The sequence below is a fragment of the Gadus macrocephalus genome, chromosome 21 (genome assembly GCF_031168955.1).
Source record: "Gadus macrocephalus chromosome 21, ASM3116895v1".
NCBI lineage: Eukaryota > Metazoa > Chordata > Actinopteri > Gadiformes > Gadidae > Gadus > Gadus macrocephalus.
This window is the reverse complement of record NC_082402.1, coordinates 16,142,626-16,168,333: the sequence shown is the minus strand read 5'-3', so window position 1 is coordinate 16,168,333 and position 25,708 is coordinate 16,142,626. Positions and strand designations below refer to the sequence as shown.

Below are 25,708 nucleotides of genomic sequence, written 5' to 3'. Positions count from 1 at the left end.
ATCTACCGTCCTCCAGGTCCCCTCCGTGACTTCTACTATGAGATGGATGCCCTCCTCAGCTGCTTTCCTGAGGATGACACACCAGTCGTTATCCTCGGCGACTTCAAAATCCTGTTGAAGTTCTCGACTACTGCAACTCACTCCTGGTTGACTTCCTGCCTCTGCGATTAAACCTTTGCAGCGCATCCAGAATGCGGCAGCGCGCCTCGTGTTCAACCTACCGACGTTCTCCCATGTGACCCCCCTCTTCCGAGACCTACACTGGCTCCCTGTAGTAACTCGCATCAAATTTAAGACAATGGTACTGGCATACAAGGCAGTTGATGGAACTGCCCCTGCCTACCTCCAAGCATTGCTAAAGCCACACACCCCAGCTCGATCCCTCCGCTCAACTACCTCAGCTGGACGTCTGGTACCGCCATCGCTAAGAGCTAGCAAAGGCCGTTCAGCAAAGTCACAACTTTTCTCGGTTTTGGGACCTCAGTGGTGGAACGAGCTCCCTGCCGCTCTCAGGATCGCAGAGTCGCTCCCTATCTTCCGAAAAAGACTCAAGACTCACCTGTTCAGAGTCCACCTCGACTCTGCATAGCCACCCTCCCCCTTCTGGCCACCATTGTACACTGTATTGTGTTGTGTGTTGTATTGTCTTGTATTGTATTATAGTACTTAACTGTGTAGCAACTGCAGTAGCTGCTATCATTGCTGTAACACGGGGAATTGGTTAGCCTAGCGATTGTTGTACTTGCACTTGGTTCTATGAACATCCTTTCAGTACCGACAGCGATATATTGTTGCACTTCTTATCACAAATGTACAAATGTACAAATATACGCTTTGGATAAAAGCGTCTGCTAAATGCCCTAAATGTAAATCATATTTTTACCGCCTCATATTAGATAAACGGTTGTGATTGGTCAGTCTGTGTCATACATGGGAGGGGAGCCGGAACTGATCTGAAACATGAGCTCGCGAGATTCGTTTGGTTTCAAAGCTAGGGAGGGAACGGTTCAAGTAAAGATCTGAACCGTTGGATTGCCTAGTCACGGTTCATCAAAAAAATCATTCACCACCGGAAGTTGTGAAGGCCCATGCAAGTGAACGAAGAGCGTTCAACAGCATTGAGAAGAGCCGTGTAATAAATAACGATAGTCACATTCATTATTCGATTTTCTACGTGACTCCAACTATTCGACTATTCGACGATCGTTGCCCATCCCTAGTATAGATATATATATATATATATATAATGGAAATCATAATGTCTTGAAATCATAAAATCTTAAAATCAACTAATCTTCAGGCAAAAGTATGCGGAGCAAAAGTTTTTCTTGTAGGCCTGTTCACACACACAAACACACAAACACACACACACACACACACACACACACACACACACACACAATCACACTCACACTCACACTCGCACTCAAACGCAGTTGGAGGATGGGAGCACACAGAGGCATCTCTTTATGGCGAGCAGACTTTGGTGTCATCACACGGGAGTTGGAGGAGCGAAGGCAGTGTCAGAATCTTCTGCAGCCGCAGCAGTGAATGTTAATGAACTGAGAGATCACAGGGCTAAACATGGAGCCGGGAACTGGAGTCCCAGCAGGCAGAGGGAGGGAAGTGAGAAAAAGAGGAAGACTGATGAGGCAGAAGCTCCGAAGCGAACGCGTTTTACAATGGCTCTACAGGAAGTCAGGGGCGTGGGGGGGGGGGGGGGGGGGGGGGGTGCTGCTACTGCGCACAGGAAGTCAGGAGTGGGTGACAGGTCGTCTGAGAGAACGAAGTCTCTCTTCGTGGTCTCAACAGCTGTATGAGAGTTATTTTTTGAAAGAGAGACACATAACACATACAACTACACACTCGCATGCATTGCATTTGCAGTGGGTTTTAGTTTAACTGTATTGGCTTGTAAAAAAAATTGCTTGTTGAGAAAGATCAGATTACTTTCTGATTATTCTTGTTCTCAAGGCTAGATATCTGACAATATCTCCTTCGATTAGATCGCTGATCTTGATAATCAACAGGATTTTTTTATCAAGGACATATGGACGTATGATACTCAGTGAAATATGTTTGAAACATTGACAGATGAACGTGTGTTGAGAACACACGTTCTCAACACAGAGATGATGGTCCGACGCAACAACAAACAAAAATCGGCCATGTTGTACTATTTGAGAGGCTTATTATTTTGAGGGGAAAGTCATCACAGGTAAGCCTATTATAATAATATGAACAAAGAAATAAAATATAAAACCAAGCAGTCGAGAACTTCACCTGTGAGTGTGGCGATGTGTGTCCGACACAACAACACACACACACACTTTTAAGGGCTTCTACCAAATGCGTAGGAATCCTATTGATGGTGTTCAATTGTGCGACTTTTTGGTTTTGCTTGACGGATCTCCGAGACAACATGGTCAAAGGTTGAATAACGTGACATAATTCTATGTCACGTTGCAAAGGAAGAGTCCGATCCGACCATTGTGACGCTATAATCAGAAAGCTGCTCTCTGAATGCAAAAACTGAAAGCGCTGCCATTTCATGAGGAAAGTGCAATATGCATGAAACCGTGATAACCTGGATCATTCCTCTTGTTAAACCACTTTCACGCCTCAACCCATGGGGTCAAACTCTTTAAAGGTCCCATGACATACCACCAGGTGTAAGTGTGATTGGCCGTTACAATGTTTGCTGCAGTCCACTGGGTAGGCTGTAGAGATGCGAGGATGGGCTATTATTAAATCCGCAACCGCATCACAATCGCATCATCCATCCGCCATCCATTCGCACCAATGATTTTGACCAATTTATAAAACCGCATCCGCCCACCATCCGCCGGTTGCTTTATTACGGCGATGCAAGGCGCTGCTGACGCGAGGCTAAAAAGCTCTTGTGTGTTCTTGAAAGGAGACTGATCCAATGAAGCAAAGATATTGCAAGGTTAAACTCCTTAGTAGGATAGCCTATTGGCTATGTTGTATCCCCAGAAGACCATCAGTGAAGTCTGTCTCCGATCGATGAACAGGGAAAAAAACAAAATACTGTATAGCATAAATAAAAGCACATCGGCAAACCTGACCTTACCTGACTAGGCTGTACAATTTTATCATTGTAATAAAAAATGCAATTTGGAACACCATTTCAACATGCTGCTATTTAGGCCAATGCCAAGTCTACCGCACAACAGTGCATGCATGCATGTTCACATTTTATATTGTAGGCCCAAAACAACCCCAAAACTTGCCTGCTTGCCTTGCAAATCTAAAATGTTCGACTACTTTTCTTACCTTCTTCCTTAGCGAGACAGGACATGGGATGGATCGTCACTTAATTTATACTTTTTTGTTTCCTTTAGTGTGTGTGTGTGTGTGTGTGTGTGTGTGTGTGTGTGTGTGTGTGTGTGTGTGTGTGTGTGTGTGTGTGTGTGTGTGTGTGTGTGTGTGTGTGTGTGGCAGAGAGACCTAGGCTAGGCTACACCTAGGCTTTTTGAATTAAAATAGCCCCACATCACATTGCATTGAGAAAATCATTAGGCTAACTAATAGCTTTTAGGCTAACAGAAAATAACCATGGCAATCTCTATATTGGTCAAGGGTATGTGATGATGTGGGGCTATTTGAATTCCAAAGTCCTAGGTGACTTATCAGGATGCATAGTGTCCTGGATCCATGAAATAAATGGCCTTTAAAAATAAATATCTACCTGTCTCATTCACAAAGAAAATTGGTGACAATGAATTATCAAATATAATTCACCGCTGGAAGATGTTATGCATAAGAATAAAAAGAAGAAGAAATATTTTTATTTTGATTGGTTAAACCGCCACCCGCCCGAATTTAATTAAAATATAACTTTTTGTCGCGTCATCTGCCCGATCCGCGGTTTAGCCACAGACTCCGCGGCTGCTAGACTGATCCACGCCGTCCAGCGTACATCTAGGTGGACACACCCAGTTGTGATGTCATAAGGGGCAGATTTTCAAATCGGCTTGTAACGGCTAATCACACTAACACCTGGTGGCATGTCATAGGACTTTTAATTGATTGACCACAACTTGACCAAAAGCCCACATTAACTTATTCTGAGCACTAGGTCATTACATCTGCCAACTGGACCCACGTGTTCAATTTTACTGGCAGTATATGGTGGAACAATCATAGCAATTAGGCAAAAGACGGCAGAGGGATACATTTTATGTAAAATATATGCATATTCGCTACCACTTTGCATTACAAAGACAGAGGTTCCTCCGTGTCAGAAGGCTAAAAAGAGGAGACACAGAAAACCGAGCTGCTTGCTGTGGCCAGGGGCGACGGACTGTGGGTATAAGTTACACAGTTGTGTAACTTGTGTAAACCTCCCCCCCTCTGATCTCACTTCACCAAAATGCATTCAGGTTTGGTAAATTGTGGGGCGGGGCTGCTGGGCCTTCACACGGCTTCAGTTCAGTGTTGATCTGCTGTGTTGCATCAACACTTAATCAGCAAGTAAACCGGTTACCATATCAACCAAGGGTCAAGTTCTCATGTCATTAGCATGTGTTTAAATTAAGCAGTGTTTCCACCCAAAGTACCCTTGAGGGAAGTTGGAGTGTAGAGTTAGAGGATGAAGAGGGAGTCGAGGATTAAGGCGAAACATGCGTTGGAGGGGAGGAATTTACAGGGTATTTTTTCGGGCTGGAGAAAAGGAAACAGGGTAGGACTGTAAACATGGAATAAATAACGGGGGGGGTCAAGTTTCAGGACACGCCGGCTGGGAGCTTCAGTTCATGTTGGACCAGGAGAGCGTCAGTCTGCAGAATATCAAAACCACGGCGGAGGAAAGAGGAGGCATGGAGTTATCCGTGATAGACTGGGATACCATAGAACAGATTCCCTGAACTTGTTTGAGAAGAGGGGGGAAGATGTTTTTACTTTACTTCCAACTAGATTTGGCAAGAGCGAAGAGAGCAAGGTATTTCTTATGATTTGATTTTTTAACAATGTATGGCCATAAGTGGAAAAATGAATGAGTGACAAGCCAATACCATACTGATATTCATTGCGTAACACAGACTTGACTTGCTGGATGGTCTCACGAGGCCGTCGGTTTGGTTCTCCTTTGAGAAAACAGCCAGTGGAACTGGCCGTAGCAACCGTGTTACTAGGGCACGTCTATAGACAGGCTCTCCTCATGCTCTCTGGAAGTCATGCGTCCCCTCCTATCCACCCCCACGAGCCAAAGCCCCTCTGTGTTATGAATCGTGGAGGGTCATGCCCTCGGAAAGGGAGAGTGGGATGGGCGTGTTTCCTCTCTGGCACCGGTGCGGATCAGAGCTCAGCTGATGGGGGGGCTCGACGGTCCGAGTGGAGGGAACATTGAGACAGTTCAACACACCCTGATGATCACACAAAAATACACACGCAATCACCCGTACACGCACGCACACACCCCCACCAAAGGGCAACAGGAAGGACAAGACAAACGTGAACATGATATTGGGCCATGCTCCACCCCTCGACACGCTGTTAGCATGTGTAATACACACGTGCGTCTGTTTACGTACACGTGTTTGTGTACACGTGTTTGTGTGCGTACACGTGTGTGCTCGTGTCTGTGTGTGTATGTGTGTGTTGGTAGGTTTGTATGTATACACTTGTTTACTCTGTGAGTAAGTATGTGTGTATGTATGTACACACTTGTTTACTCTGTGTGTATGTATGTATGTACACACTTGTTTACTCTGTGTGTATGTATGTATGTATGTACACACACTTGTTTACTCCTGTGTGTGGCAGTCAGCCATGGTCATGAACTAATCACAAGGCCCAGCTGTAGAATGCAGATTCATTGATTCGTTTGATGGTATAATTAGAGGATAATAATAAATGTACGTTGTAACTGGATCTCGTCGTTCTTTTTCATTTTCCTTTCCGTGTTAACCACAGTAGAGGGAGTTTAAGTCAGGGAATAAGATGAAAAAAAGGAGACAGAGGGGGAACAGAGAGAGGAACACATGTGATGATTTTTCTGTGATGCTAAGTCTGCAGAAAAGTGTCTGAGCGACAAAGGCAGGGAAGTGGCGGGGGCGGGGGGGGGGGGGTCCTGGCAGGTAGCCCGTGCAGCTGCTAACTGCACAGGGTCCCTTAACGCACAACACACGCTCGATCTGACAGTGCGTGTGCACAAACACAAACACACAAATGCTCGTACTACACACAGTTTGTGCTTGTGGAGACCCGGCCGGTCGTCTTCTTCACATCAACGCCTCTTGTTTTCCAGAACGTTCCGGGACATTTCCTTCGAATTCCAACACCAAACTAAGAATTCAGATTCTTTTTCGCAGAAGCCTAGACACACACACACACACACACACACACACACACACACACACACACACACACACACACACACACACACACACACACACACACACACACACACTCAATTGGTGCTCCCGTTTCGCTGACATTTCTCTGGTATTTAACTGCCGTGTGTGTGGTTGTCTATGTTTGAGTTTTGGGTCGTCTTCAATGAAATGTATCATTCTCATTTCAGTATGGAGGTCAGTGTACAGCTTCATATTATCGTCTGCTGCAACCGTCCGTAACACACGTATTGTACAGATTCATGTGGAATTAAAATGTTTATACAATGTCCTTTAAATTAACAATCCTGGTTGTGAGGCCAAACCACCATCAAACCTCTGCTTTTATTGGAGTCGTTCTATCCAAGCTATGACTTTTGGATGCCCCCCTCCACACTTCCAATGCTGCGTATAACCCCCCCCGCCACCCAGACCCCCATGTAAATGAAAGCAGATGGAGGGATGGAGTCCAGCTGTACATTGTTGTTTCACCGTGGTGCAAACTGAAAGGAAAGCCATCCAGAGAGCCAGAAGATCAACATGGCCGTCGGCCGCCCCGTCACGAGTGCACAAAAAGACAAATGTGATTAATGCGGTAATTATTCACATTAATTTGGCAGAGAAGACCGAGGCAGAGTCTGCCCAAGAAGTGTTGAGGTTGAATTGTACACAGTCCCAAATAAAACACCAAATGCATGAGCAGCAAAATGGGTAATAGCTGAGTAGCTCCAAAACTTGTGATATGTGATGAGTCTCCTAGATATGAGCATAGCAGCTGTGAGGCACGCGCGGGGAGAAGGAGTGTGTTCAAGGGTATGAAGGGATGGAGAGGTTGTCGGTGTCCTCGGGAGACACCTTCCTGTCCTCTGAGAGGACTTAGAGGAATCTTGAAGGGGTTATATCATGTTTATTTTGGGCTACTCGGGAGGGGGACCTTAAAGGTATGATTCAAAGTTTTTTTCAAGTTTCAAGTTTTTTAAAGATGCTGAAATTGCTTTTGCAGAAATGACCAGTGTGATGATAATAAGGGGTATTTGTAACATACAGGCTTGTTGCACCCTATTCTAGTAGTACCCCCAAATGCAAAGCATGATATGGGATCTTTAACACACAACATTTCTAATCTATAATATTGAGCTGTTTTGTTGTTTCCCACTCAATACTCTGACCTGCTGAGCCATCACATTCCTGTGTCAATACATTTTTCGCTTTCACATATTTCCTTGAAATGTGTGCCATGCAGTGAAAAGGTTTTTGATAAAGTGGAAAACAACAGGTAAATGACCCACAAAGTAATCCACTGAACTAACTAAAGAGTTATGGAAAGGCAGCTTATCTTAGTCCCACATGGTTCACTCTCTATGGCCAACCGTGGAGGGGGATTATTGAAACAATGTTTCAATAAGTGTTATAGAGTGGGGCCATAGCTACTGTAGAGGGTACTGCATGTCATTCCAATAAAATACTGCATTAGGGAAAACATGGACTATTACAGAATATTTGTGTGTGGCTCTTGAACTCTGTGTGTGTGTGTGTGTGTGTGTGTGTGTGTGTGTGTGTGTGTGTGTGTGTGTGTGTGTGTGTGTGTGTGTGTGTGTGTGTTCTCTGTTCTTTGAGAGTAGTTCAGGGGTGTGTTCACATCCTTCGTTGCTTCCTGGCTCTCCTGGAAACTTGGTCAGACTTCCTCTTGGGTTTCAATCATTTCAAAGCTTATTCTGCATTTGTGTCGTCTGTGCCAGTGTGTGTGGCTTCAGGCTTGTATATATTTGTGTGGTTTGTCTTTTGTGTGTCTGTCTGTCTGTGTGCAGGTGGGTGCAGATATTGGTTTGCGTCCATGCTTATGTAACATCCTTCACCCAAACCCCATGGAGTGGACAGGGACAGCAGAACTGTGTCTCTGTTGACTGGACAGGAACACCCACTCTGACCAATGGGCCGGTGGACACAATGGTTGCATCCATTAAGTCACTGGCCTGACTATTGCAATGTTCATGGCAATTATACAACTGACAAGACATATTTTTGTTCTTTCTCAACATAAATATTTAAAATATATTTCTTCTATATCAATCATTTTATTCTCACTAAATGCTCAATTTTAAAGTAGTTTTGGCATACAATTGAGCTTTTGAAAAACTTTTGATAGGTATTGGAGATGACTGATGTCCTCGTTTTGTCTGCCCTTTTGAGGACCGTTTCCATCAAGGTACCGTTAGATCACGCTCTAACATCCATTCGCTCACATAGTCACACCCAGCTGGAAGTGCAGCCATGGAATATGACGTAAAAAAGGCAAAGTCCATCCTGTTCTCCCGATTTATCTCACATGCAAGCACTAGCAGGACAATGCTGAGGTCATATCATACGCATACACAAACACACACAGATAAAACATGACACAAAGTGACTTTCCCACGCTATGATGTCAACACAGGTGGGGGAAAGAAAATCCCTCTCCACCTTCATGTCACTGTCACCACTTGTATCAATATGTTATTGAAACTGGGAGTTTCATCTCCAGTATCTAGTGATTAAGCGGCTCTTAATCTCAGCCGCCACGGCAGCTGTTACCATTGGCCTCAACCTTGGAGAGAGAGAGAGAGAGAGAGAGAGAGAGAGAGAGAGAGAGAGAGAGAGAGAGAGAGAGAGAGAGAGAGAGAGAGAGAGAGAGAGAGAGAGAGAGAGAGAGAGAGAGAGAGAGAGAGAGAGAGAGAGAGAGGGGAGAGAGTGAGAAGGAGGTAGAGAGAGGGAGAGAACAGGAGAGGAAAGAAACAATTCTTCAAATACACCTTTTACTTGCATTCTGTTGCCATTGGTGTATGTGTTTTTAGGATGACGACCAGGGACTATATTTGTCTTGTTATTCTGACCTGTTTCACCGTATCTGTTGACTGCTTGAACCTTCCTATCGTACATCCCTCTGGGACACACACAGCTAGCCCAATGCTAACTAAGAAGAGCAGGCTGCTTATTCTAATGGATTTTCTAGAACTGCCATGGAGTCATTAATTCTGTCCTCCCTCCTGCCCGGTCCACATTGTCATTTCTCCTTGCCAGTTATTGTTCTCCTGAAAGCGTCTATGTCTTCGGAAAATGCTGCACAGATAGTTCCCAAACACGAACATTATCTGACCCGCTAAACAAAGCAACCAACCTAAACACAACCGGCCTGTTCGCAGGGGGCCAGGGCACGGGATAAACCACATTAGAGCCCCCCCCAACGCTGCCCGTACACCCCTGGGTGCTGTGTTATGTCATAGGCTCGGTTTATCTTTGTGCAATGTGGATGTTTTCTCCATGGCAACCGCAGGTCTGCTCTTGATGGGACCACTTTTCAAGCAAAAAATAAAAAAAACAGTCCCCCTCTGTTTACTCTCCAGGTCGGCTGGGAGATATGGACGCTCCTAATGTGTCAACACGGTCCTGCACGCCCGCGCTAGAGAGGCCAATCGAGCCCAATGTTTGTTGTCCTACAGTTTAAAACACACCTGAGACACGCTACTGTGTCTGCAAACAACTGCATCTGTCCGTCTGGCTGCGTGGGTGGACGTCTGGATGGAGGTCACAGGGGTCAGCGGGTTTAGGACAAAGAGTGAACACGAGCTGAGTGCAACATTACATTTTGAGATGAGGAAAAAACATAAAGAGTCCTTCACTTGTAAATGTATCAGCTAATGTATACATTTTGCAATATATTTATATTTTGTAAATGATAAACCAGCTCAAGTGGCATGTGTCTGGAAATCCTTCCGGCTTCAAGCTGTAACCACCTTTCAGATGAACCTCCCAGATGCGCCTGTTTCAGCAGGCTCTGGTCATGGAGCTGTTTGGATGGCTGCAAGGCTCCTTCGGTCGGTTAGATTCTTGCACAATCTCGGTTGATCCGGTCTGTTTGCGTTCTCCCTTAGTTGCGGCAAGCTTTGTTTGTGTGCGAGTTTGTTTCATATCTGGCAACCCGGGGTACTGAGAGAATAATGAATCATAACACACAGGCCAATACAAAAACGAATCCTATGACCTGGAGGGAACTTTGAAATAAGAACAAACTGGCTGTAGCATGGCGACCGTACAGGACTTCTACTTAACCTCTTACCTTCATGAGGAATGAAGGAAATATGACATGGTCATTTGATGATCTAGTACAGTAAGTGTGTTATAGCGTCATTATAACTTACTAACAACATATCCAGTATTATATTTCCCATTAAAAAGTCAAATGGAAAGTAGAACTGTGAAACACAGAAAGAGGAGGTTGAAGTACATGGTTCCTGAGGCCTATAGTGACTGACCAGTGCACTATAATGTGGTAGCACACACAACCAGCACACCAGTCAACAGACACACATGTGCACAGTGTATCATATGTCCCTGCTGTCAACCCATCAGATGTTTTTCAATAACCTTTCCATGATAGTGTCCGTCTGGCCCAGTTTGTCTAGACAGAAAACCTCAGTTCCTTCACACCATCTCGCTGCTAAATAAATCCAGATAAATCCAGATTCATCAGGCAGATAGGGCCATACTATTTATATGAAATACATGTAGAAAAAGAGAAGGAGGGAGGGGGCTGGCTAAAATAGATTTGTAAGACATGTAAGGCATGGATAGCTTAGGATCCTCAGATAATTCTACAGCCAACAGTCACTAGTTGCCCAGAGCACAGTCAGCAGGCTGTGAGCTTCTTGGAAGGGTGAGAGATAAATCGCTGCTGAAATTAGGGAGCAGAATATGGCATGAAATCACAGTTCCTCAGCACCTCGTCACACCATCACCACTGAAACACAGCGCCAGGCTAAATGTATATTCTGCACAGCCATCGTCGCTCTTTTGCTTTCCCTTTTTAATTTCACCACAACTCATTGAAACTCTGACAAAAACCTTCTCATCCACAGACCGCAGGGCACTCGACAAGCGGGCTCTTTGTCGAAAGACAAACACACCTTGCTCTGATCGAAACACAAGGAAAATGTCCTCCAAGAAGAGAAAAAGGATGTTGTTTTTCAGCACAGAGAATTTGGCGTGCATAACGGAGTGGCTACTCCTCTGTGTTGCATCCGCGCTGGTCAGCCTATGGGGGTCATTGTCTCTTCAGCGTTTTGTGAAAGCCCGGACATTGAATGTTGAACCATTTGCCTTCAACTCGTTTCGATAATGGAAGGAGCAATAATTCTGCTTCAACAATCTTCCACATTTTGTCACGGTAACTGAAATAAGATGGATGTAAACTCCAATGTTTTTGCCGGTCTCCGCCGACCTGTTTTTGAAGTGTTTATTCATGCTTTGAACTCAAGTTCAGTGGTTATGTGACGTAGAGCATTTTCCGAGTCACTTTTTAGAGGAATGTGTGGATTTGTGGAGCTCTGTTCGGGCAGCGGTTGATGTCCTTAAGAGAGGGTTTAGCTTCACGGACACTAGTATGTTGTGTGATGAGCTTCACACACAACATTTCATGTAAATGCTTATAAACAACGGCGGTAAAAGCTTAATAAAAAATGATCTCCAAGTTGCCATCGGCCGGGACCATGGAATCACACACACCCCCTCCTGTCTGGAAGTCTAAACCCAAAACACATTGGTTTAAATCTCAGTGCTTAAATCCAAACTGAAATAGGGGGTTAACTTCAGAGAAACGTGCCTGATTTTAAACAGTGTGCTGGAGTGTAGCCAGAGGGATGAGGTGATCTGATTAAGGCGCAGGGGGGAAGAAGAAGCAGCTGACCCGAAAGAGCATTCCAGGCGAGCCTGGGGATCGGTGCGGCCCTGCAGTGGCCCAAGGGCCCCCTTTGACGGAGAGGACGAGGTGGGTTTTCTGCTCTGTAAACAAGGGGCCCCTGTTTTCCATGTGTGTGTGTGTGTTGTCCCTTTCACCACTAGTGTTGTGTGCTCAACAGGCAGCCTGTCATTATGTGGGCCAGCCTTGCAGGGCCTGCACGGTTTTTCTTAGGCCTTTTTTTCTCTCAGTTCTGATGAATATGCTGGGGTCTGAGCCTGAGCATCTGGTGGTGGGGGGGGGGGGGGGTATTTATCAATTGAAGCAAAGTCTGTGGGCAACCCACAGGGAATGAAACATGGCCGACTATATGTTATCCCCCCACTATTATTGTTATTTGCTCTCTCTCTCTCTCTCTCTCTCTCTCTCTCTCTCTCTCTCTCTCTCTGAAAGAAAAGCTGCTTTTTTGTGCAAAGGGGGGCTAGGGGGCCACCACAGCAGGGATAGGGGGGGGGGGGGGGGTTGGTGGGGGGGTCATTGCCGCGCATATGGCAAGCAGTATTCTCTATCCCATTCTGGGGTCTGCTGTACTGTCTCACTGTAGTAGCTGGGACTGTAACAACATCCCTATCACTGTGGCTGTCACATTGCCCAACCCGCCCTTGTGGTTCCTCTGGTTTTAGGGGCCTGAAATGCACAGCGCATTTCAAGAATCCAACGACGTGTTCTAAGAAAGGCGGGCAGGTCAGGATGTGTTCTGTGCTATTTCTTGAATCGCACCACAGACCTGACAGATGTGTGTGATGAATCGTCTGTTTAAATGTAAGTCAGGCGCACATGTGCTGCACTGCACAACACAACAAATCACTCACATCCAGCTCCATAGAGGGAGACGCAGGATGCATAACATCAATCAAGACAACACAACACAAACTGTGTGGTTGTGAACACGCACACAATCAAGTACGAACAAACAGCCATGCATAAATGGAGGTTCACGTCCCAAAGTTCTCATGCCATGTACAACGAATATTAAGTAACTCTTCAGTCTGAGGTTCTGCCTCCAAACAATCCACAACCGAGTAGAATGAGTTTGGTGCCTGAAGTGAGGAGCGAGACCCTCGCTTGGCTCTGATATCTCAGTGAGAGATCAGAGCCAAGAGGTTTGGAGTCAACAGCACCAGAAGAGGGAGTTTCACACCTCAGACCCTGAGTGTAAATGTTTGTTGACCTCTGTTCTCAACAAGCTCCCATCTCAGGTCTCTCACACACCCGCAGATATGCAAGCACACGTGCAAGCTGAACAAAAAAATTATAATAAGTCATCCAACACCACAGCCGTTTCTTAAATGTCCTCCTCTCAGTGAACTACAAAGAATACAACCACATCTACCTCACTCCCAACCTGTCTCAGGAAGGGAAAAAATATTCTTCTCTCTCTCTCTCTCTCCTTCGTCCTACCTCTTGCTCTATTTTCCCTAACCCCAAACACATCTCTCGCTCGCTCTTGCTCTCGCTCTCTCATTCTCTCATTCTCTCATTCTCTCATTCTCTCATTCTCTCATTCTCTCTCTGTCCATCTGTCTCCCTCTGTATGTGCCGCTATCTCTATCTCTCTGTCGGTCTCTCTCCCACTCTCTCTCTCTCTCTGTCGGTCTCTCTTTCACTCTTTCTTTCTGACTCCCTCGCTCTTGCACACACAAAACACACAACTGCTGCGCTTGCAAGAGGAGCACAGTGGCTCCATTCATCGGGCGGCGATGTTGTTTGCCGTGCTCCACTTCTCAAACACAAGAGTGCAAATAGAGCTCGCAATAGGCCCGTCCCCGCCCTGCATCTGCTGCTGGCTGCCGCCCCACCACCACCACCATGTAACATGACTCTTGTTTTGGGGACTTTCACCCTGCTGCACAACACGCCCTGCATACATGTGACGGGGGCATCATGGGAAGGAAGGGGGAGGGGGGAGAAAGGGGGAGCTGGTGTCTGGATGCAAAGAAAAATCTGATATATGGAACGCAGAGAGACATCCTGCCCCTGGCTGCTAATGCAAGGGGAGGGGGGGAGATGGGGGAAAGGCTAGATGACTGCCCAGTGACGGCTAAAAGCCAGCCCCCTCCCCTGCCTCTCCCTTTCCCTCTCTGCGATTCTGAGCTCTTATGCACACACACGCACACACGCGCACACGCACGCACGCATTCATGCACACTCCGGTTGGACTGAAGCGTTCCTGCCGAGAGGGAGCAACTGACCGACAGGATACCAAACCTTCCCCTTCTCTTACCCATGTCAACCTTTCTTGTATACACTGTCTCTCTCGCTCTCCTTCTCCCCCTATCCCATGGCCGACTATATTGGTAACCCCCACCCCCCCATCCAACCCCGTTTCCCTATAATCCCTCTCCTGTCTGCCCAGGGCCCAGGGGAGCTGAAACCCTCTGACCTTGCATGTTGAGCTGCAGGTGTGGGGCTCTGATGGCAGCTCATCTGCTCCGTGGCTCTGTGGCTGAGTCAGTGGCCATCTAGTGGTGAAAGGTGTTGGCTCACAGATGGAGGCCACTGTGTCCTTCATCCACCTCCCCTACCACCTCTCTCTCCCCCCTCTCTCACCCCCCTCTCTCGCCCGACACACTTTGGTTGTTAGTGGAAGGGTAGAGGACCATCTGCTGCTCCAGTTGCCCAGTGACTGGACAACAACCCTCCCCTCTTGGCCCACTTCCACACTGTCCATTGTCTCAACCCTCCAGACCCTGTCTGTGTGTGTGTGTTCGGACACGTTGAACAAGTGTGCTAAGCTTTAAAACTAGCACATGTATGTCCTTGTTCTTTTTTCTCCGGGATCTGTTGATGATGATTGTGCATGTCTGTGTGTTTGTGTGTGTGTGTGTATGTGTGTTTGTGTGCATGTGTGTGCGCAACGTGATTCTGTGTCCAACTTAAAGTAGAGCCAAGTATTGTGCCGGACTTTCCTGTGGGGGCCCCAGACAGACCCCCACCCCTCACCGACCCCCCCCCCCTAGCCATTGGGACAGCCTGGTGTACGGACACACCGCAGGGGGGTTAGAGGGCCGGACCAGGAGGGGTGGGGGGGGGCTTTGTACCGGAAAATCACAGAATTAAAGGCCAAAGGTCTCACACTGGTACATCCAGAGAATAGACTTCCTCCACAGACGTGTGTGCACAGTACACACTAACACACACACACACACAAATATGCATGTATGTACACACACACACACACACACACACACACACACACACACACACACACACACACACACACACACACACAAATAAAATAATTGATTTAGGTAAAGCATCAATACAAATCTCTATAGAGTCTATAATTAGACTAATTGCCATTAATATCAAACTGAGGCTTTCACTTCCATCGCCTTGACTGGGCTGCCGGTCGAAAATGTCTTTACACTGCCAAATATGCCCGTATTATGCACGCCTTTTTCCCAGCATGGTCCGCGCGTTTACACTTCCCGAGGTAAATCCCCGGCTTGATCTAGCACCCCAATTTACCCTCCCGGAGCCTACACACATTGGCGGTTTCATTAGACGGCTCGGCGGTTCCAGGGGCGGGACTTGGGTAGAGATGTCGCTGCGCTGTCTCTACAACAGAGACAACGCAGCGATATCAACATCTAACTGGAGAGGCAGTGAAATCTGCAAGCTGCTGATCATGTGAAAGAAGGTGATGCAGTCGCATTAAACAAAGACATGGTGTGATCTACGAGAAAGAAGTTTTTTATCCTCAGGATAAAAAACAAGTAGTCAGCAAAATAAAGAATATGTTGGCGTTTTTTAACTTGGAAAAGTTAATCGCGGTCTTAGCCTACACTCAGATGTATACTTATTCTTGCATGCGGGTCTGTTGATTCCTAAAAAAATTAAATCATTCGTTTTATGCAAATTATTCTAAAGAAGTCTACCCTCTGTGTGCAGCCCCGCCATCTCCAGTGAACCAAGGAAGCCTGCTCCGGCTTGGCAGTGTAAAAAGGCCTAGGCCTGCTGGTTCATGTTGCTATGGTGCTCAGCGCTGAACCAGGGGGCAAATGGAGCCTCTGCAGGCCACAGACACGCTGCCCTGGGTCTAGAGCTTCAGATACATATGAAATATATATACATATATGCTCTACATATATGTCATGTATATGCTGTATATACAGTGGACATCATAACGCCTTGACTTGTCTTCTACAGTTGCGAAGTTTGTGAAACATATGTGTGTGTGTCTGAGAGAGATGTTTGAAGAAGAGGAAGCGACAAAGACTCACAGTGTATGTGTGTGTGTGTTTGTCTGTTTGTATGTGTGTGTACCTCTGTGTTCCCCCTCCCCTGCCTCTCCCTCTCTGCGATTCTGAGCTCTTATGCACACACACACACGCACGCACGCACACGCGCAGTCACTATTGGAACCATCATTTCACCTGAATACATTTATTATTTAGTATCTTATTTAGGGATCGACCGATACCGATTTTTAAGGGCCGATACGATACCGATATTTTTTCATCAGCCTTAGCCGATACGCCGATACCGATTTTCTTGAGCCGATTTTATTTATTTATTTTTTTAAAGGAACATTTATTGAACTTCAATATAAAAAACAATATTTAACAAATAGTAAAAACAGGTGAAGTAGAACAAGTAAGAACAAGTAGATGAACAATATTTAACAAATATTAAAAACAGGTGAGGTAGAACAAGTAAAAAAATAAATTAAAAAAACGGCGAAAATCAGCCGCGTATCGGCCGATACCGATACACGTAAAAACCGCGAATATCGGCCGATAATATCGGCCGACCGATATATCGGTCGATCCCTAATCTTATTATCAAGTCCTTGTCACCCTATCCCCGATACACACACACACACACACACACACACACACACACACACACACACACACACACACACACACACACACACACACACACACACACACACACACACACACACACAATTATTACTCCTTAGCCTGGCCTTTGCCGACAATTCAGACAAGAAGTTAGCTTTTCTTCCCAGATGTGTGAGAGGTGAGGGGGGTTAGGTGTGGAGGGATGAGGGTGAGGAGAGGAACTCAATCCTGTTCCACGCATTTAGTTTGTGGCCAACCCCTGGCTTCTGAAGTACACACACCAGACACACGTTTATGAGGACACGTTTACAAGAGAGATCTTTGACTTTCTGATGCCTTGGTGGCGGATCAAGGGGAAAGCTGTCAGCTGTCAGCTGTCAGCTGTCCCTTATGCGCAGATTTTATCACCGTTGTTCAACCTCATTGCAAAATACTCAGTGTGAGAGGGATTGAGGTGAGTTAACAAACGGTCATGACTTCTGTGAAGAGAGATTTGAGGGCAGGGGGGGTCAAACCAAGGTGTTTTTTTCTGAAGTTGAGGCGTTTGGGTCTGTGTGTGTGTATGTGTTCCTGTGTGTGTGGGGGGGGAGCTGATAGAGATCTGATGTGGGTGCCATTATGCTGTGTGTGGGGTTGGACAGAGGGGTCTGCAGTGTTGTGTGGCTAACACTAATCCCACAGCGGGCTGACTCCGCACTTCGACCGCGCAAACACCAGCCTCACCCCCTGGTGAGGGCTATGGGGGCCTTCTCTCTTTGGTCCCTGTCTGTGTGTGTGTGCAGTGGTTGGTGTGTGTGTGTGTGTGATGGTGCCAATTAAGGTTTGTCTATTGGATCTGTTGCATAGAACATAAAACATGATGTTTCATATCATGTTTTACCCTTCAGGTGTGTGTGTGTGTGTGTGTGTGTGTGTGTGTGTGTGTGTGTGTGTGTGTGTGTGTGTGTGTGTGTGTGTGTGTGTGTGTGTGTGTGTGTGTGTGGATGTGAGAGATTTTGCGTAATTGCATACAAGTACAATTGTGTGTGAGGTGTGAGGGTACAGATGGGTAATCCTGTGAACAAAGTCATTCATTTCCCCCCATTCCACATGAAGTGTCTGGTTATTGATTCCCAGGGATGATTAAGTAACTCCAGATGATAGGAGGTGTTTGCTGATCCCTGATTGGGGAAGAGGTGCACACTGGTCAAATTGTTTGCTGCTCCTCTCACACTCTGGCTTGGGCTGACGGGCTACTACCTTTGCCCTCCTCAAACCCATCTCTGTCCCTCCTTCCCTGCTCCTTCCACCCCATCCCTCCCAACCCTCCCCTCCCCGCCCTCCCCCTCTCCACCCCCTGGCCCATCCTAACCAGTTTAGATTAAGCTGTGACATGAGTGGCAATGTGAGAACCTGTTCTCTCTGAATATCTCTCTCTCATTATAAATCTATCCTTCTGAATACATCTCTTTCTCTCCCCATATACAGTATACATCTCTCTGAAGATATCTCTCTCTCTGAATATCTCTATCTCTCTCTCAGTATATATCTTTCTCTCGCTGTAAATCTCTCTCTCCCTATATATCTCTCTCTCCCTATATATCTATCCCTCTGAATATATCTCTCTCTCTATATATCTCTCTCACCCTATATATCTCTCTCTCCCTATATATCTCTCTCTCCCTATATATCTATCCCTCTGAATATATCTCTCTCTCTCTATATATCTCTCTCTTCCTATATATCTCTCTCTCTGAATATATCTCTCTCCCTATAGATCTCTCTCTCCCTATAACTCTCTCTCCCTATGTATCTCTCTCTCCCTATATATCTCTCTCTCTCTATATATCCCTCTCTCCCTATCTCTCAGACTATCTCCCGCTCTGTGTCTCTCTCTGTGTGCCTCCCGCCTCTCTCCCCTGGTGTTTACTTCCCCTGCTCCGTTTCATTTCCCCTCCGGCGAGTTTGCGATTTGCAAACGCTCCGCCCTCCCTTCGAGTCTCATCAAACCATCAAGACGTGAAAGATGTTTTTGCGATCTCACGCCTCATACGACCTGAGGCCAGTGTTCATGGAAAAGGTATATCTAAGAAAGTGACTCACTCTAGGTATCACCAAAACACAACAAAAAATGTGTGACCTGTTTGATGATTGGCTCAGCATTTCTGATTACAAGCCTGCCAAAACCAAAAGACCCGCCCCTCGCCCACCTCTTAATACCAAACAATGAACTCAATATGATAGGCTTCTATCATCTCTTCATCATTATCATCCCTTTGGGACCTGAAGAGCATTCGCACCCTTTGTGATAAGGAGTTGAGATGTGGCCATCCGATTGGTTCAATGATTAACTCCTTCAGTTGGTTGAACTCATCACAGAATAGGCTTAACTCTTATTACAAGTCATATTCAGATGATGACTTCCAGTCTTGTGACCTGTTTGTTGATGTTGCATGACCAAATTGTAATTTTCTTTTGGGGTGGAAAGTGTTCCATCCATTCAAGTAAGGATTCACATTAAATCCCCCCCTCCCCCACAAGGCAACAACATTTCTACATTAATCATGCAGAAACTACCAAAGGCAAGGCGCTTATCGTTTTTACCAATCTCAACCATTACTCATTAACCTTATTGATGTCCTTAGAGAGCTTGCCAAAAAATACATATCTCTCCCTTAAGTGAAACTACCTGTAGAAACCTGCATGCTGCCGAGAGTCACTAAAGGCCGGGTCTATTTTTGCACTGTCGGAGGAAGACATTGGAGCTGTTAGTTTGTCCAATTCTCTGGTTTTGCAGGCCATGTTATTGATTAACAGCAGAGCAAACATCGTCACCATCATTGGCACTGGAGCGACACACACACACACACACACACACACACACACACACACACACACACACACACACACACACACACACACACACACACACACACACACACACACACACACACACACACACAGACACACACACAGACACACATAAATAATAATAATAAATGAATGATCCATTTAATGATCCGTTGTCGGTGAGTCCACACATTATAACATGAACTTGCTGAGGGTGCTCTGAAAGTGGTGATAGTAAATATGTATAACCTATCGAGCCCCCTTCCCATGGAATTGGCTGCCACCAGTGATCAGGGAAGCTGACTCTGTGGAGCTATTCAAAGCAAAACTTAAAACGCACCTCTACAGCCTGGCGTTTGGAACATAGGGGCGTGAAAACAATACAGATGCGATGCGAACACCGCTGCGTGTTTGTTTGTGCTTTTATTATGCAGTTACTCAATTAGTAGCAGTATACATTTCCACTATGTACTTTTCCCTTCTAATTCACTATTCTGTCTGTTCTGGCGTGTGGGTGACTGGATGGCTGGACTCTCCTCAAGGTTACCCGGCCAGCACCTCATCATAAATGTAATATGTTTTGCCTGTATTTACCTGTAAGTCAATTATGGCCCCCATTGCACTCCTGAACATACCTGGAAGGAGGGATCCCCTATTATGCGTTTCTTCTCAAGATTTCTTTCTTGCTGATTTAAGGGAGTTTTTTCTTGCCCTTGTGTCAGGGGGGTGTCATAAATATTTGGCCTGTTATGCCCTTTGAGACTGTAATGATTAAGGGCTATACAAATCTAATTGAATTGAATTATAGCATAAAAGCATATGGAAGAAAATGATTCACTTTCTGTTGTTCTCTTGTTTCAGATCTTATAGCCAGATAGATGCATTCCCTTCCAGATTGAAATGTTGAATAGTCACTGAGGTTGACATTACATGTTAGCTGAAACCAACTCTGTCGTTCATGATCATCTCAAACAACAAAAACACACAAAGAGACTAGTTGTGTACATGGTTTTTGTAGACTCAATTAACGTGAGGAATGTGCTATCTTTACTGCTGGACGGGGCATTCAGCCATAGCTGCAAATCTTCTTTTTGGTATGCATTAGCATTTTACCCCTCATGTGTTTATATCTACAGCTGTGACTGATACAACAGAAAAAAGGCTCCCATGGCATGTGGGTTTGGCTTTGGGGAACTGACTGGATGGAGTGAAGAGGCCTGTGTGTGTGTGTGTGTGTGTGTGTGTGTGTGTGTGTGTGTGTGTGTGTGTGTGTGTGTGTGTGTGTGTGTGTGTGTGTGTGTGTGTGTGTGTGTGTGTGTGTGTGTGTGTGTGTGTGTGTGTGTGTGTGTGTGTGTGTGTGTGTGTGTGTTGCATTATGTTTTGTACACTGTCCCTCTCTAAACGCTGAGTCTGCAGATGAAGCCTGTCCGACCGGGTGTGTCGTCGTGTTCATCCTCTGTCTGCATGAGCAAGTTGGTTTGGTTAGGAAATGGAGCTGGTATCAAAACGGAAGTGTGGTGTTTGCATGGAGAACATGAAGGATTGAGAACAGGAGAGGCCTGGATGGATATTGGGTCACACAGTGGCAGAACCTTGGCAATGACTATCATATTATCTCCATTCAAACTTTGCCAGAGATATCGATAGGGTGGTACATGTTATGAAGTCCACTTTGTCATAGCTATTATCTACTTTCTTCTAACTTCAACAATGGTAAAACCTTATTGGTTCAAATCGGTATTCACGACATATGTGGAGATGTTAAATTATGCAGCAGAGACAAGTAATTAAATTACAAAGTGGAAGATCCTCCTACTCGATGAAGTCCGAAACATATTTCACAAAAGTAATTTACTGAATAGTGTGTACAATGTGAATCATTGTCACAACAGTGACAGACAATGAGGAGATAAACTGAAGCTTCAGTTTCCGATCTATCTAACACGATTATACATTTTTTTAATATTTACGTCATTGTGCTCTAACGATGGTTCCGCCGTTCACCTTGCACTTCCCTCAAGCCCCGGGGTCCATGGCTTATTAATGAGGTAACAGAGACAGACCAGCAGTTCTGATGTGTACCGCTGAGGATAATGGGTCTGGATGGAAGACATAGCGGCAGACTCAGCCTACAGAGTTCAACTGTTTCTTATCCTAGTTGTGATTGATGTCTTTGACACATCACTATTAGGATTCCTCCTTCCTAGGCTAGATTCAGTATGGTGACTACAGTGTTGGATTCAGTGGTGACTTCATTGTTAGATACAGTTTTCTTCATTTTGAGCTTCTTTGTAAGCTTCATAATTAACTATCTTCTGTGTCGGCTGCTGTGTTAGCTTCAGTGTTGACCACAGTGTTAGCTTCAGTGGGGAGCGTATCTATGTTCCCCGGGTCCTATGTTCCCCGGGTCCTATGTTCCCCGCTTTGTATGTGACCGGGGAACATAGGACCCTGTGAGCAAATCTTTTTTTCGTAGGATGGTATGGGCAAGTACCGCCTTTTTCGCCTCTGATTCGCCTGTGATTGGTTAGAATGTCTCTCCTCCGATTGATTATGATTGGGGTTAGGTTTAGGGTTAACCCTCACCCTAACCCTAACCATAACCCTAAACCTGACCCTAACCCTTTGCAACCGGGGAACATAGGACCTGGGGAACATAGGGATGACCCTCTTCAGTGTTGACCAAAGTGTTAGCTTTAGTGTTGACTACAGTGTAAGATTCAGTGTTGACTACAGTGTAAGCTATAGTGTTGACTACAGTGTAAGATTCAGTGTTGACTACAGTGTAAGCTTCAGTGTTGACTACAGTGTAAGCTTCAGTGTTGACTACAGTGTAAGCTTCAGTGTTGACTACAGTGTAAGCTTCAGTGTTGACTACAGTGTAAGCTTCAGTGTTGACCACAGCTTCAGTGTTGACCACACTGTTAGCTTCAGTGTTTGTTTTTGATAGAATTTTCTGTGATAACTTCATAATTGACTCCAATGTTAGCTTCAGTGTTGACTTAAGTGTTAGCTTCAGTGTTGCCTACAATGTTTGCCTATTTAACAAATATATATTCTTCTAAATCATAAAATAAGCACTTATACTGGCTTCCCTGACAATAATTACTCTGCCAGTATGTTCTCCTTTGAAAAGTCCTTTCCGGCTCATTCTTTTTGACCTGCGTTCACTCCAAAAGCGAAGGCTCGGCTCGAATACATACAAAGTCAATGCAAAGATGCAAATAGATGCATATTTACTGCATACAAATGACTGGGATAACCTTTCAGGCACCGCTAGTGATTATTGCTATTCACAGATACGGCCATGCTTCCTTTCACACATGTCTTAACAATGCTAGGAAAAGATGGGCCAAGAGACAGCCAAGCAGATAGTGGATACACATATTGATGCCAGTAGCCATAAAACTCAAGAGGAGAAGAAGATATTAAAGCTGGTTAAAGCAGCCTCACCTGGCCGAGTCTGATTGGACTTGGGGCTGGGTGCGGCTGCACACCTGTTGCCCCTAGTGTAGCAATGTATGTTACTACACACTACCTAGGTGGAGGCCACACTCGCCTAGGGTCATTTTGCTGGGCTCCTCCATACACAAGGGGGTGGGAGTGTTGAATCTGGTTTATTGTATAAGGTTTTTTGGAAATTATACTTGGCCTGCTGGTGTTGCCATAGGAGAATTCTTGAGTGAGTGGAGATGGCTGGTTTAACCTGTGCACACTGATTTCTCAACAGTTGTGCAGTCTCCCCAAGCCCAAGAGCCCAGTCAGAATGGGGCAGGTCATGCTGCTTACACCAGCCATCATCCAAACACAATCCCACAATATTGTTATCAAATCAACTGAAAAGCATTTGCAGGGTAAAATAAACAGTCACAGATTAGAATTCATCCTCAGCGAAGCTTGGTGATTGATTTTACTGGGATTTATATCCCTGTTCCAAATCCCACATGCAGGAAATGTTCCCGAAAATCGGGGATAGACGGCATGTGTGAAAGGGGCTAGAGCTTCTGTGTTAGCTTTAGCATTGAATACAGAATTTGCTTTAGTTTTAGCTTCATCAGTGACTGCAGAATTTTAGCCTCAGCAGTCAGATGTTGTCTTTCGGGCCACATAAGCGAACTATATGGACCTATCATGATAAAAGCTTTCATGTTTGTTGAATGCCGCCGCAAGGTTAACAGGCTTTTATGCTCAGCTGATTTTAAGTGCAGCCAATTCAGTGGCATGACGATTAGAAACGGGAAATATTAGCCAGTTAGCTGCCTTTATGATGGTGTTGTTGTTGTCAAGCATAAGATCAGTCCTTAATTATTTACCCTTTCAGTGTATTCCTAGAGACGGCCACAGGGGTGGGTCTCATTGTTAAGGGTTTGATGCTGCCTAATATGAACTGTATCTACAGTCTCTGAAGCCTGTGAGTCAGATGTGCTCAGTCAGCAGGGTGTGTTCCTAGTCAGAAGGAGGAGGGGGGGGGGGGGGGGGGTAAAAAGAGATGTGCATGCCGAGAGAGGAGCAGGGTTATCTCTTATGGTTGTTAATTATCTAGTGCTGTTATAAGCTAGGTCTTTTTAGTTCTTTTGGCACAGTGAGGGTTAGTGCTAAGCTGGCCTTCGATCTTGCAGCACCTTGTTTGTTGCTTTCATGTGAGACAGGCCGTTTCTGACCTTTGAACTGTTGGCAGTCCTTCTGTTCTTACTGGAGACGAAAATCTCCTTTGATTGCCATAAATGATCATTATGAGACAGCGATATCAGGGAAAGGGGAGTGGCGGTCTTGGTGGGGGGGTCAGGCTCCGACATATTGGAAAGGGCAACAGGCATAGCTGAAAGCCATGCAACCTTTTTCCAACCCTCTTGTTGCGGTGTCAGATCAAGCTAAAGATAGCAACATGATTATTTGACATGTTCTGTTATTTTTATGGTGCTTCCCCTTTTCTCTCTGTCGGAGATCGTTGTTGTGACAGCTTCCCTGTCCCTGGCAAAATAACATCCAGGTGGGCTGTGGGCTCTTCCTCACGTGCTGCAGGCCATCGCAGGCCCATCACTGGCCCCAGCTTCACCGAGAGTGTCGAGCTGTCCCTGGGCAAGACACCTCACCCTGACTGCTCCTGACGAGACAGCTGTCGCCCTACATGTTGGACTCCACCGTCGGTGTGTGAACGTTTGTAAGTTGCTTTGGATAAAAGTGTATGCTAAATGCCCTGAATGTAATGTAAATGTAACTTAACAAAACCAAAACAAAACGAGGAGCGCTCCAGTTGTTGTTTCCTTTGGTCTGAGAAGTCTTCTCCCGGACTCACTCGTTCTTTCCTTCACCGTGCTCCCTTTGAGTTTCTCAGGTTCAGCTGGATTTCATGGAATCCAAGGAACAACGCTTCCTCCCAGAGTCCCTCTGTTCTGCGTGTTTCCAGGCCCCGTTGGTCTGTGGGAGGGGAGGGGGCTGGTTGGGGGAAGGCTGGGATAGAGGGGGTGGTGGAGTGTTGGTGGGGGTGGTGTTGGTCGGTGCTTGGCAATCCCCCAGCTGCACTATGATAGCATGCCAGAATACACAGAGATCAGAGGTGGGGATGGGTGGGGGGGTTTGGAAACACAAGCTAGCGGTCAGAGCCCCGCTCATTCCCACAACTCTCCCCCTAAACTCTATCCCTTCACAGCTAATCATACATTCTAGTTCAGCTTATACTGCATCATGCTTATTTTGCTCAGCATTTCGTTATTAGTAACACAATATATTTTTTGGTTCTCGATTGGACAGGGAAGGGTTAACTAGCTGTTGCCTGGTCTTTAGCTTGCTATGTTAAGTGCTTTAGTGCTCGAAGAGATTGGACCCAGAGCAGTGTTTAGAGAACTGAGGGGTAGGGGTGGATGGGGGTGGGGGGATCCTCCCTCAGTCCATAGGGTTTCACTCTCACCCTGTGTATGAGGTTTTCCCAGTATCTTTGTAGC

At 45.8% G+C, this 25,708-nt stretch overlaps 1 protein-coding gene across 1 annotated transcript in view; it reads left to right on the top strand.

Annotated features, from left to right (window-relative positions):
* Window positions 1-25,708, top strand: part of sesn1 (sestrin 1) — a 68,182-nt gene that overhangs the window by 35,030 nt on the left and 7,444 nt on the right. The window lies entirely within an intron of this gene.